Consider the following 12101-nt stretch of genomic DNA (forward strand, 5'->3'; position numbering starts at 1 on the left):
GTCAGAGACCAGTACATTTGCTGGGAGATACTATCTTTAATAATGACAGAGAGCTGCATTCAGGACAACTCAACAATATATTTACCTAAACAAGAGCTGCACAATGACACAACACAAACTGGAACAGTTCCCTGTTGTATAAGCTGCTGCGTGACCATCCAACAGTAGGCATCACAGTTATCAGAAGTCCTATGAAGGTGTCACAGTGCTTGTGCTCAGTCTCCCTAGCACAGTACTCCAGTTCTACATCACAATGTGCACACCACTCCCTTCATTGCACTGTGCAAAAACTGTTCCATCTCACATCACACAAGAAGCCAAGTACATACCCACAATGCAAACAGTATTCTGGAAACAGCAAGAGAGAAAGACTATAGTCAAATAAAACTTACACTCCTCATTTTATTTTTATTGTGGTTAATTTTCAACTACCTGTCCTCTATAAATTAAATGGGGATTTGTATGCATAAGAAATCACATAGGTAGGTAGGTTGGATTGACACTGTAAACTGTATCACCTGTACAGATAAGCTGCAACAGTTGATATGTCAACAGATGCTACATCCACAGAATCATCCAAACATTAACTGCATAGACTATATAGGCCATGAATCATCCTTTCTTAAACAGTATAGCGTAACAATCATTGATGTAAGAGTTACATTGTAGTAGGTATCATGTAAGAAATTAGAGATGATTTAAACCACATAGGGAGATTAAACAGGCTACAGATGAAATACTACACCATTTTATATACGTGGTCCCGTTCATTAGCAGATTTCAGATCCTGGAACAATCTTCTGCAATACTGGGCAATGACCACATTTGATAATTCCTATAAGGCAATCTTCAGATGACTGGCATTCCCACTCTGAAGAGCTCAGCCTACAGTCCATAGTCTCAGGGACATTCTCTCACCTAAGGCTGGTGGTATAGGAGCTGGGCTTGAATGCATCTTCTATTAATTTTATGCAGCTGTACATCTCTGCAGCATTGATACCTTACTGACTATTTCCCTGAATTTTGTGCTGAAGTAGAACATAAACTCCATGGAGGAACTTTGTGTGTCCTTGATGGAAGGAGCCATTGGCCATGGGCGTGGCCCATAGATGACCTGGAACATACTAAAATGAACAAATAAAAATGATTTAAAAATATGATTTAAAATAAGTCATAACTGCTTCCCAGCCTTTTGGCTAGGATCAAGTTTAAAATAAGTCAGACACATAGCATACCTGGCTTCTTGCTTCTAATTAGTAACATATCATGGGCTGTAACCCTCTATGTAACTGTCTCAGTTCCTACAGAGCTTGATGAACAAGCAGGTTTCACCTCCACACATGAAAATCAGCAAAAACTCAGTGAGCTATGCATTAGTTGCTATAAGCCCTGGGACTGACTGAAAACTCTTGAGGAGGGCTTTCTGGGCTGGACCCTTTAGTATCTGTAAAACTCTTTCCATGGGTGTTTTGTTCCTCATTCTAAGAAGGAGTGAAGTATCCACACTTGGGTCTTCCTTCTTCTTGAGTTTCATGTGTTTTCCAAATTGTGTCTTGGATAACAGATATTGTATCTGTTAAGGTTACAGTTTCAGAGCAAATGTATACAAGCCTAGTTAGCTTCCCCTTCCCTATGTTGGATGCTTGAAAGTGACTTTTTCACTTCTTTTGCTGACTGGATCCTTTCATCTTTGAACACTCAAGCCTGATATCAGTTTTAGCAAATCTATTTGTAGAATCCATCAACATTTTGCTATGAGAGCCTTGGCACAGAAGGAGTCAACTGAAGGGTCAGGACATCTCGTTTTCTCTCGGTTCTGCTGTCTAGGAATAAGATACAACAAGAAGTAGTTCTAACTTCATTTCAATAGAAAATGTAATGTATTTTACTTCTTGAGTGGGTGGCTACTAGATTAAAAATCACATAAGAAATTAAAAAAAAAAAAGAAAGAAAGAAACATTTGCCCTTCCAATTAGATGTGAAGGCTGAAAAGCAGCAAGTAGCATATCTAGATGCCATGAGACTATGTGAGCCCAATTTCAGGTCTCCAACAATGTGATATTTATATAACAAGGAAGAGAGGGAAGATGGGTTTAAAGGAAGAAGGAGAAAAATAAATCAATTGGACATGGATCTTTTTTACACACGTGTGTGTGTGTGTGTGTGTGTATAATGTGTAGCTTCAGTCTGCCTAGTGAACAAGAGAGATGTCTTTAAACATTTTTTAAAGGTCAGGCAGTGGTGGCTCACACTTTTAATCCCAGCACTCAGGAGGCAGAGGCAGGTGGATTTCTGTGAGTTCAAAGACAGCCTAGTCTATAGAACAAGTTCCAGGAGAGCCAGGGTTACACAGAGAAATCTTGTCTGGGGTGGGGTAAAGGTTTTACACTTACTTTATATATGTACGTACTTACTTACCCACCTACTTCATTGTCTGGAGGTCAGAGGACAACTTGAATCTGTTCTCTTTCCCACCATGTGGAGCTTTAATGAGGATCAAATTTGGGTCATGGGGCTTGACAGCCAGGGTTTCAATCACTGAGCCATCTCAACTGCCTGAGAGATATAGCTGCTAAAGCTGACTGTTGTGTCTTAGGCTTCATTCAGGCTTCGGACTCCTAAGGTGGAGTCTGTCTCCATGATGATGGTAGAAATCTCCCGGATCTGAGCTAGTACTGTTACAAAACATAGCTGGTGGTCTGTGTTCCACTGAAAGTAAAGGAAGAAAATCCAGAGAGATGGTTCAGCGGTGGACAGCACCTGCTGTTCTTTCTGACACGTGTTCAATTCCCAGACCCCGCGTGGTGACTCATAACCATCCAGAACTCCACTTCCAAGGAACCTGATGCCTTCTGACCTCCACGGGCACCAGGTATGCATGTGCTACACATACATGTGTGGAGGCAAAACACTCATACACATAAAATAAAGTAAACATACCTTTAAAAAGACAAATTGTAGAAAGGAAGGTGGGGGACTTTTTTAATTATTTTTTTTTCAAATTAAGAAAATGTATGTGATTCTTAATAGTATTTTTATTTATCCCTTAAAATTTTTGTTCATTCACACAATAATGCAAGAGATTTCTTTGTAAAGTCATTAGGTCTAGATGCATTACTTACATCGTGGGTGGGTACATCTTTCCAGCCCATTGATTTTCTTAAGCACTATCCTTGAAGCAGAGCCTGCCTATCGGTAGCTGTCATTTCCAGCTGCAATGACTCTAGCCTCCTATGGTTCTTACATGTTTATTTTTTTGTTCCATTGTTTTTCTTGCTCTGAAACCATCTCATCCTAGGTAAAATGGTCATCTAAAAATGAAGAGCCTCACAGAACCTATATCCTGAGGGGGTTTCCCTGGCCTTCAGCAGCTTCCCTCTAGACAGTGTTATCTTGTGTGACAGGACTTATCACATTACCTCCAACCACTTACTTCTTACTTGAAAGCTATAGGAAGGGGAAGGTCTTTTTGTTGTTGTTGTTGGTTTTGTTTGTTTGTTTGTTTTTCAAGACAGGGTTTCTCTGTGTAGCCCTGGCTGTCCTGGAACTCACTTTATAGACCAGGCTGGTCTCAAACTCAGAAATCCACCTGCCTCTGCTTCCTAAGTGCTAGGATTAACAGCGTGCACCACCACCCCCAGGCTAGGAAGGGGGAGTTCTTTGTCTTCACTACAGAATTGGCCTGATACCCAGGGAGTTGGAGCAAGTTTTCCTCTTAAAAAAAAAAAATCGGATATATTTATAGCCTCTTGCTGCCAATTAAGTGTTTTTCTCACACTGGGGATCATGCCAAAGGGAAAAAGGGTCTTTTTCAAAATCATTTATTTCTCAGAGTATATAACGACCACAGTGACATCAATAAAACATACATGTAAGCATTTTGTGTATGGACTATGGTTTTCCAAATGTTCATTATCCTGTAATCTAGAAAGTACTGTTCTATAAAGCAGTGTGAGGATACTCTTTTTCTTATACAAAGGATTTTGTGAACAAGAGCATTTAATACTGTGTTATTTGTAAAAAACAAAAACAAAACAAAATACCTACAAACAAACAAACAAACACTAGAGGATGAAGCTGGCTCAGGTGCTCAACATTACAGAAGTGACTGCCTAAGCTCTAGTGCTGGGCCACGGAGTGGAGACAAGGTACTTGCATGAGGACAGGAGATTCCAGCACCCATGGAAATGGCAGGTAGGTGTGTGTCCTGGGCTCAGGAGACAGAGATTGGGGATTCTTGGGCAAACAATTTCAAACACCATGCACTAGGTTCCATTGAAATATTGCCTTGGGGACACTGGATAGCAGCAGCCTGGGGCCTGAATAGGTAGTGCATCTGCATCTGAACACAGCATATACGTAACCATGGAAAAAGAAAAAAGAAAGAAAAAGCCAACCAAGTAAACAACCAAAAATATTTAGTAATAGTATATTAAACAGGTTTCTTTTTAATTAAAAAAAATGCCCACAAAAGTATCATAGAAAAATCATAGTAAAAATAAGAAAACATATTAAGATATAATCTAAATAAATAAATACAAGAAGGGATAGTTAACAATTAAAATTCTTTGTTGATGAGTCTTTTTTTTTCTCACAGGGTTTCTCTGTGTAGCCCTGGCAGTCCTGGAACTCACTCTGTAGACCAGTCTGGCCTTGAACTCAGAAATCCACCTGCCTTTGCCTCCCAAGTGCTGGGATTAAAGGTGCACACCACCAACGCCAGGCTTGATGAGTCTTTTGTATTCTCTTTCCTGTCTTCTGTATATTCTAACAATTTTTTAGGGATAAGCAATGTTTCTTTGAATCTTTTAAAATTCCAATTCAGGATGATCACTCACTGGCATTAAAAATTAACATAAGGGATGTAAGTCAGATTCAGAGAGACAAATATTTTTCTCTTATATACACAATCTAGATTTAATTGTGTGTGTGTGTGTGTGTGTGTGTGTGTGTGTGTGTGTGTGTATGCCTTTGTGAGATGAAAGTAGAAGAGATATATGACAGGGTAGAAAGAGGTCTAAGAGATAATTTACAGGAAAGGTTAGTGGAAGAAATGAAAGACAAAACATTATATTTTCCCTCATAATATCATAATCTAAATATATATTATATTACCTATAAATCTAGATTTATATATAATATTTTACATGCATGTTTAGATTTATATAATATATATATATATATATATATACATACATATGTGTGTGTATGACATAGAATCAGAAGGAGGTAGAGGAAATAGAAAGTATGAGGAAGGGGTCAGACAAATATGAACACAGTATAATACTATATATATGAAAATGTCATTAATGAAATACATTGTTAGTTCCCTTGCCCCAAATTATCAAAATGAAAACAGTAGAAATAAAGAATAGATAAAACAATTTCTAAACTGAGAAAAAGTAAAGACCAAGGAATAAGAATCTCTACTGACTGACACTTAGGCATGGAAATACCACTGAATTTGGTTTGTTTGTTAGTTTTAAATCAATGTACACTTGATTTTGGCTTCTAATCGCAACACTTCTTCTATGACCCAAATCACCCTTCTCATTTGGCCTTCCATGTCTTCAAAGCGCAATGAAGCAATTAAATGTGATCATTCAGCACACTTCCGAAGTTCTAACTGCAGACCTCTTTGTAAGCAGAGATGGGTGATTAGATCGACGGAGGGGCAGGTCCCATTGCTGGCTTGCTGTTCTTGCCCCCTATTGTAGCACAGGCTTTGCAATGAGCTGGGCAAGAGAGACTGTTGGTGTGTTGCCTTGACACTCTTTCTTCCTGGATGGTCTCTTTTCTGGATGTGTTTGGCCTGTATCAGTAACTATACCATGAGTATGATAACTATATTAGAATATGTTACATGTGAATGATACTAGAATACTACTAATAAATTATACAATCTTACAATACCTCATATTACTATATAGTAAGGCTGAAAAGGACACGCCACAGCCCCTCTGGATCACTGTGTCTTTTTTCTTTTTAGGTATTTAACTTACTGCCTGTGCTGGCTAGTTTTGTGTCAACTTGACACAGCTGGAGTTATCACTGAGAAAGGAGCTTCAGTTGAGGAGATGCCTCCATGAGATCCAACTGTAAGGCATTTTCTCAATTAGTGATCAAGGGGGAAAGGCCCCTTGTAGGTGGGACCATCTCTGAGCTGGTAGTCTTGGGTTCTATAAGAGAGCAGGCTGAGCAAGCCAGGTGAGGCAAGCCAGTGAACATCCCTCCATGGCCTCTGTATCAGCTCCTGCTCCCTGACCTGTCTGAGTTCCAGTCCTGACTTCCTTTGGTGATGAACAGCAGCATGGAAGTGTAAGCCGAATAAACCCTTTCCTCCCCAACTTGCTTCTTGGTCATGATGTTTGTGCAGGAATAGAAACCCTGACTAAGACACTGCCATAGTTTTTCTCTTGGTAAAATGTCTGTGTTTTGGTTTCTTTAGTCTTGCCTCACAGAGAGAAATTTTTGAGATCTAAAATTTTAAGGCTGAAGCATAAGCATAGCCTTCTAAACAGGCAAACTAAATAGGAAACAATGCTGGCGTGAGGCTTGAATAGCAACATACCTACCCACAGGCTGAGAATCTGCTTATCTCCCACCCCACTCCACCCCACCCCCAACCCCCCTTTTTTTTTCCAGCAATTTTACAGTTCTTGTACACAACGAGTCCTGTAGCATGCATATATTATGTCCAGCCTACGGCTACTGAATAAAACAGCTGCTTCCCGTGCATCAAAAATATTCCCATAGAAGTTAATTTATGGAAATCACAATGCACTCAAAAGGCTTCACTAACTTCCTTTTGCAGGCTACACATGATGCTTAGGTAAACACAAAGATGAACTGGATAGCACAGAACTGCACAAACCTCATGAAGAGACACAGTCAGAAGGCTGTGTCACTCGCTCGAGGTGGGTTCGGGATTCCAGTGACATAAGAAAGTTCCTCCTTGATAGCTAGTCTGATTCCTTCCCACTTCTTCCAGAAGCCAGCTTTTCAGGACTGCTGATTGGTGACATCTCTGTTCGTCAGTGTCTAGTGCGCTGTGCTTCAAAGGTACAGTTTAAGTGCTTTGATAGTCCCAGTGATAAACACCTGGACACAACACAGGAGCCTCCAGGAAGCTGGATTCTCTGCAGAGTAGCCAGCTCTAAAGAGGCAATAAACACAGCCGTGTAACAGTACATAATACTCTAGGGGTTACAGTCTTCCTGCCTCTTAATCCGTGGTGCTTTCCCTCCTTTAAAGACTGGTCAAGAATGAGACAATCAGCCAAACATTAGAGCCCAAAGTATCCCTGTCAAGTACTGGGATACTGGGGCTGGGGAGATGCACTCATAGGATGGATACAAAGTAACAGAGACACAGGGGAAGGAATCCAGTTTTGCCTCCTGGGGAGGATTCCATCTTGTTTTGTTTTGTTTTTTCCTGGTTTCTGTCAGTGACCTGGGGTCAACTAAAGTTAAATCTTGTAGTTGACTCTTGAGAAAACACTTTCAGCCTGTGTTTCCTCTCAGCAGTTCTTCCTCTCAGGAACAACAAACAGCAACAAAAAGCCAGAAGGCAGTTAGTTGGCTCAACCCCCATTTAGCTCTCTCCTAATTCACTCTCCTCTTCAAGTCACCAGACCAGGCAATTTTGCTCAAAAGTATCAAGCTTTGATCCTCCTTTCACAATTTCTGTTTAACATTTCTTAGAATAGCATTCCTTTTTTATTTCCTTAAATTATCCTAGAGGATTTTCTTGGTTTGGGTTTCTTTTTTTCCCCCCTAACCACTTTAAGTTACATCCGCAAATAAGTTTTCTGTCTTCCACATATTACTCCATTGACTGTGCTCTCCTCTAGGTTGTAACTAGCATATATCTACATATGTATGTGTTCTAGCAATCTAGCACTCTGATCTCCTTTACATTCATTACACATTAAGAGCCTGAGAGAGAGGCTGCCGGGCTCATACCATCAGGACGGGTGTTTATTCACTTCAACATGAGGAATTTGTTTTATGTGTGTGTGTTGTATGGTATGTGCACATGTGAGTTGCATGTGTGGGTGTGTATGTGTGTGTGAGTGTGAGAGAGTGTATATGTATAATATGGTTTATATAGTATAGAATATACACATGGGAGTATATATGTTAGTGTATGTTTGTGTAGTATGGTGTGTGTACGTGAGTGTGTGTGTAGGATGGCATGTGTAGTATGGTGTGTTTGTGTATAGTACTATGTGTGTGCTTGTGTAAGGGTGTGAGAAAGCACTTCACTATGTGGGCATGTGGCATACATATATCACGATGTCTTTCCCAGTTGCTTCTCCACTTTATTTTTTGAACCACTATCTCTCACTGAACTCGAAGTTCACATTTTTAGATAGACTGGCTGACCAGTGAGTTCCCAGGACCTGCCTGTCTACATCATCAAGCTCTGGGATTGCAGACAAAAGCTGCCATACTCACATATTAACATGGATGCTGGAGATAGCAACTTTGACTCTCATGCTTTCATAGTAAGCACTTTACCCATGGAGACATCTCCCCATCCTTCAACACTTGTCTTCTGAATACCTCGTAGAGGAGACAGAGTCATTATCCACTACAGCACTCAAACCAATAAGCCACCAGCAAGAAATGGTGCAAGTTTAACGTAGTAGGAAGTGTACCTTTAAAGTAGGTCACCAGCCAATGCATACATGAATCAAGTCAGACATTATAACCATACGTACCTACAAGTATTACAATGTCAATCAAAAAGCAATAGGGGGCTGGAGAGACAGATAAGTTGGTAAGAATATTCACTCTTCTTACAAAGGATGCAAATAGAACTCCTAGCACCCACACTGGGTGCTCCACAAGTGCCTATAACTCCAGTTCTAAGGGTCCAGATTGCTCTGGTTTCCACAGGAACCTGCACTTATGTACACACACACACACACAGTTAAAACTAAATATAAATGATAAAAATGATAAAAAAAAAGGGATTAAATTGTCAGAGATGATGAAACTTCATGCCACTGTCATCTGATTCCTTATAAGAGGAACACTAGCCGGTCAGTGGTGGTGCACGCCTTTGGTCCCAGCACTTGGGAGGCAGAGGCAGGTGGATTTCTGAGTTTGAGACCAGCCTGGTCTACAAAGTGAGTTCCAGGACAGCCAGGGCTACATAGAGAAACCCTGTCTAGAAAGAAGACAAACGAACAAACAAACAAACAAAAAAAACCACAAAAAACAACAACAAAACAGGAGGAACACTGGTGGCAGCTTGGGAGTCTACATTCGTTCTGGTGAAACCTGGCCAACTACCCTTCTCTGGGAAATCTAAATAGGTGCAGATAGGCTGAGTCATTTTTTGCCCTGGCAAAAACTAGAGAAAGAAAGGCAGTTAGTACATTTTCAGCCAAAGGAACTTATTCAAATGACCTGGTGGGGCAAGGAGAAACTTAGAGAGCATACTAGATCCCAGGACTTTAGGGAGAAAGCCATGGAGATTCAGCCACGTTTTGGGTCAGGAAAACTTGAAGCCCATCCTATTGTTGGGGCAACCACTAACTGGCCATCAAACTTTGTACCTCAGTGTGTCCGTCAGAAGGAGCTCGGTTTATTATACTGTCATAGAGGGGACTGAGGTGTCAGAGAGCTCTCAGTCTTCAGTCTCAGTTTCTTCATGTGCAAAAATGGAAACAATCTTATTTAAGTAAGAAAAAAATCTATTGTCAGTTAAGGATCTAAGAGAAGGCTCAATATTTAGTAAAATAAGGAGAAGGAGATGCTTCAAGTCAGAGATGAATGGATGAGATGTCATCCCAAGATTCTGCTCTTTGAGGGATGAAGAATGATAGATTTGAGGCAACCTCAACTGCAGAGAGAAAGCCAGGCCAATATATGTACACACAAATATATATAAAAACATAAATGATATATATGACATATATCATCTATACTATTCATTATAATAATACATATTAAAACAATATTTGCTATACACACACACACACACACACACACACACACACATATATATCCTCTAAACCACCCAGAAAGCCTATTTTAACATTATTTATGTCTATTAAAGAGTTCTAGTTTCAGATTGTGTGTGAGTATAGGCATGAACATCCTAGAGTTCACGTTGAGGTCAGAGGACAATCTCAGGTGTTGGTCTGTATCTTCCCTCTTACTTGATATAAGGTCTTCACATTGTTTCTCTGCTGGATAAGCCAGGCTAGCTGGCCTCTGAGCCTCCAGAAAATGTCCTGTGTCACCATCCCATCTCCTCCAAGCAGTGCTGGGAATATATAAATTCTTGTTACCATGTCCTGCTTTTACCTGGGTTCCAAGGAATTAATCTTGGATCTTCAAGCATATGCAGAAAGCATTTATATCAGCAGACTCATCTTTCTTACCATTAACCTCTGCCTTCAAATTCTGTCATAAATGCCACCACCACCCCTAGCAGGATATAAAAGCTAGGATCCCATGACATGAAGGACAATGTGGGTAATGTTTGCAGGTCACTAGTTGTGGGGTTGCTCTTTGTGAATCCTACCCAAGTACTTCTGAAATGTGCCTTACTGGGTGTGGCCATCCCTGCTAAAATAATGACGGAGGCAACAGCCACACCTCACCTCTCAGATCGGTTCCTTCTCACATACCAGGAGAAGTTCCCCCTTCCACCAGTTCATCCTGAAACTGACTAGAGACCTGACTGCTGTATGTTAAAATTCTGCGGTTTCCTTTCTACCTGCCTCACGATCTTGTTATCTGCTGGGACCCTTTTTGCCTTATATATAATTCTCGCCATCATTCACAACCAGCTACCCATTTGGGTCAGAAGGAATAGGCCTCCTGATTTTTAATAAGGATAGTCTTACAAATGAAGAAAGGTAGCATTTTAATTGTTACAGATCTTTGCTTTGTTGTGACACAGAAGTTGACATTTGCCTGATGCTGCTGATATCCTAGACACCAGTGTGTTTTTAAAGGCACTTCAGCTCCCTGGGTCTTTAAAGGCCGTATGAACATCGGATCTATCTATGCCTGCTGGCTCCTTCCATGCAGGCATTAATTCAGTTTCCATTTAACTCCTATCAATGGCCTTATCTTTGCTTTTGCTTTTTTTTTTTTTTCATTATCTTTCTCAACAACAATAGGATTCTTTATCACTGCGGCTTAGTCAGTGGAAGGACAGACGGCCCTAGCCTAGTGTTGCTTTAAAAAAAAAAGTAGGCCAGGCGGTGGTGGCGCACGCCTTTAATCCCAGCACTTGGGAGGCAGAGGCAGGCGGATTTCTGAGTTCGAGGCCAGCCTGGTCTACAAAGTGAGTTCCAGGACAGCCAGGGCTATACAGAGAAACCCTGTCTCGAAAAACCAAAAAAAAAAAAAAAAAAAAAAAAGTATCCATCATCTAATCGCCTTTCCCTGGACCCAGTGGAGCCTGTATTTTCCCTCTGCATCTTGCCGTTTGTCAACACTTACATTTTTTGTAGTTGCTTTAAGTTGACAATTCTCACAAAATTATTATGATTAGTGATCTGCCGCCATCCGCCATAATACATGCTGTGATCTTCCAGTGGCTTCTGGAGACCACATCAGGCCAAACATTTCCATGTGAGGTTTATTGACAGAAAGAGGAGCAAGGTGGCAGTGGAAAGGAAAGGGGCGAGGGAGAGAGAGAGAGAGGAGAGAGAGGGAGAGGGAGAGGAGGGGTGCCTTTCTTTATATATGGATGGTGACAGTTACAGGTAAAGGTAGGAGGTGATCCAAGTGGATTCTGGGAATATGGTGACTGTTGCCTTGGCAACGATGTGCTGGTCATGCCCATGTGATGTTCTGGATTTCCGAGGTCCTGATACCAACAATATGGAACATTTGAGATAGTCCTTCTATTTACATTTTATTTTTGGAACTAACTTGTGTTAGGTAAACATAGATGACTTGAGTAGTGACTTGGCTTTGGTAAGGCCTAAAAATCATATTTTAAAAAGCCAAAGAACTTCCCTCAGTGGTGGTTTCAGTATTTTAATACAGCAAGAAAGGGAAAAAACTTACTCTCTTTTTTCTTAAATCTATCAACCTAATATCATCTCTTTCAACAAAATAAACAAG

At 40.6% G+C, this 12101-nt stretch overlaps 1 long non-coding RNA gene across 4 annotated transcripts; it reads right to left on the minus strand.

Moving 5' to 3' along the window:
* Positions 1-1061: 1061 nt before the first annotated feature.
* Positions 1062-11724, minus strand: LOC110300784 (uncharacterized). 4 transcript variants are annotated; one of them, XR_015048732.1, is made up of 4 exons: positions 11472-11724; positions 2423-2709; positions 1236-1823; positions 1068-1124 (listed from the first exon to the last, which is right to left on the minus strand). It is a non-coding gene; the product is annotated as an uncharacterized LOC110300784 (long non-coding RNA). The 4 variants fall into 4 exon arrangements; XR_015048731.1 differs by having other exon boundaries at positions 2419-2709; XR_002378626.3 differs by lacking the exon at positions 1236-1823 and having other exon boundaries at positions 1062-1124; positions 2419-2709.
* Positions 11725-12101: the final 377 nt, after the last annotated feature.

Source organism: Mus caroli, unplaced genomic scaffold (assembly GCF_978045245.1).
Source record: "Mus caroli unplaced genomic scaffold, Mus_caroli_1 scaffold_10, whole genome shotgun sequence".
Lineage (NCBI taxonomy): Eukaryota > Metazoa > Chordata > Mammalia > Rodentia > Muridae > Mus > Mus caroli.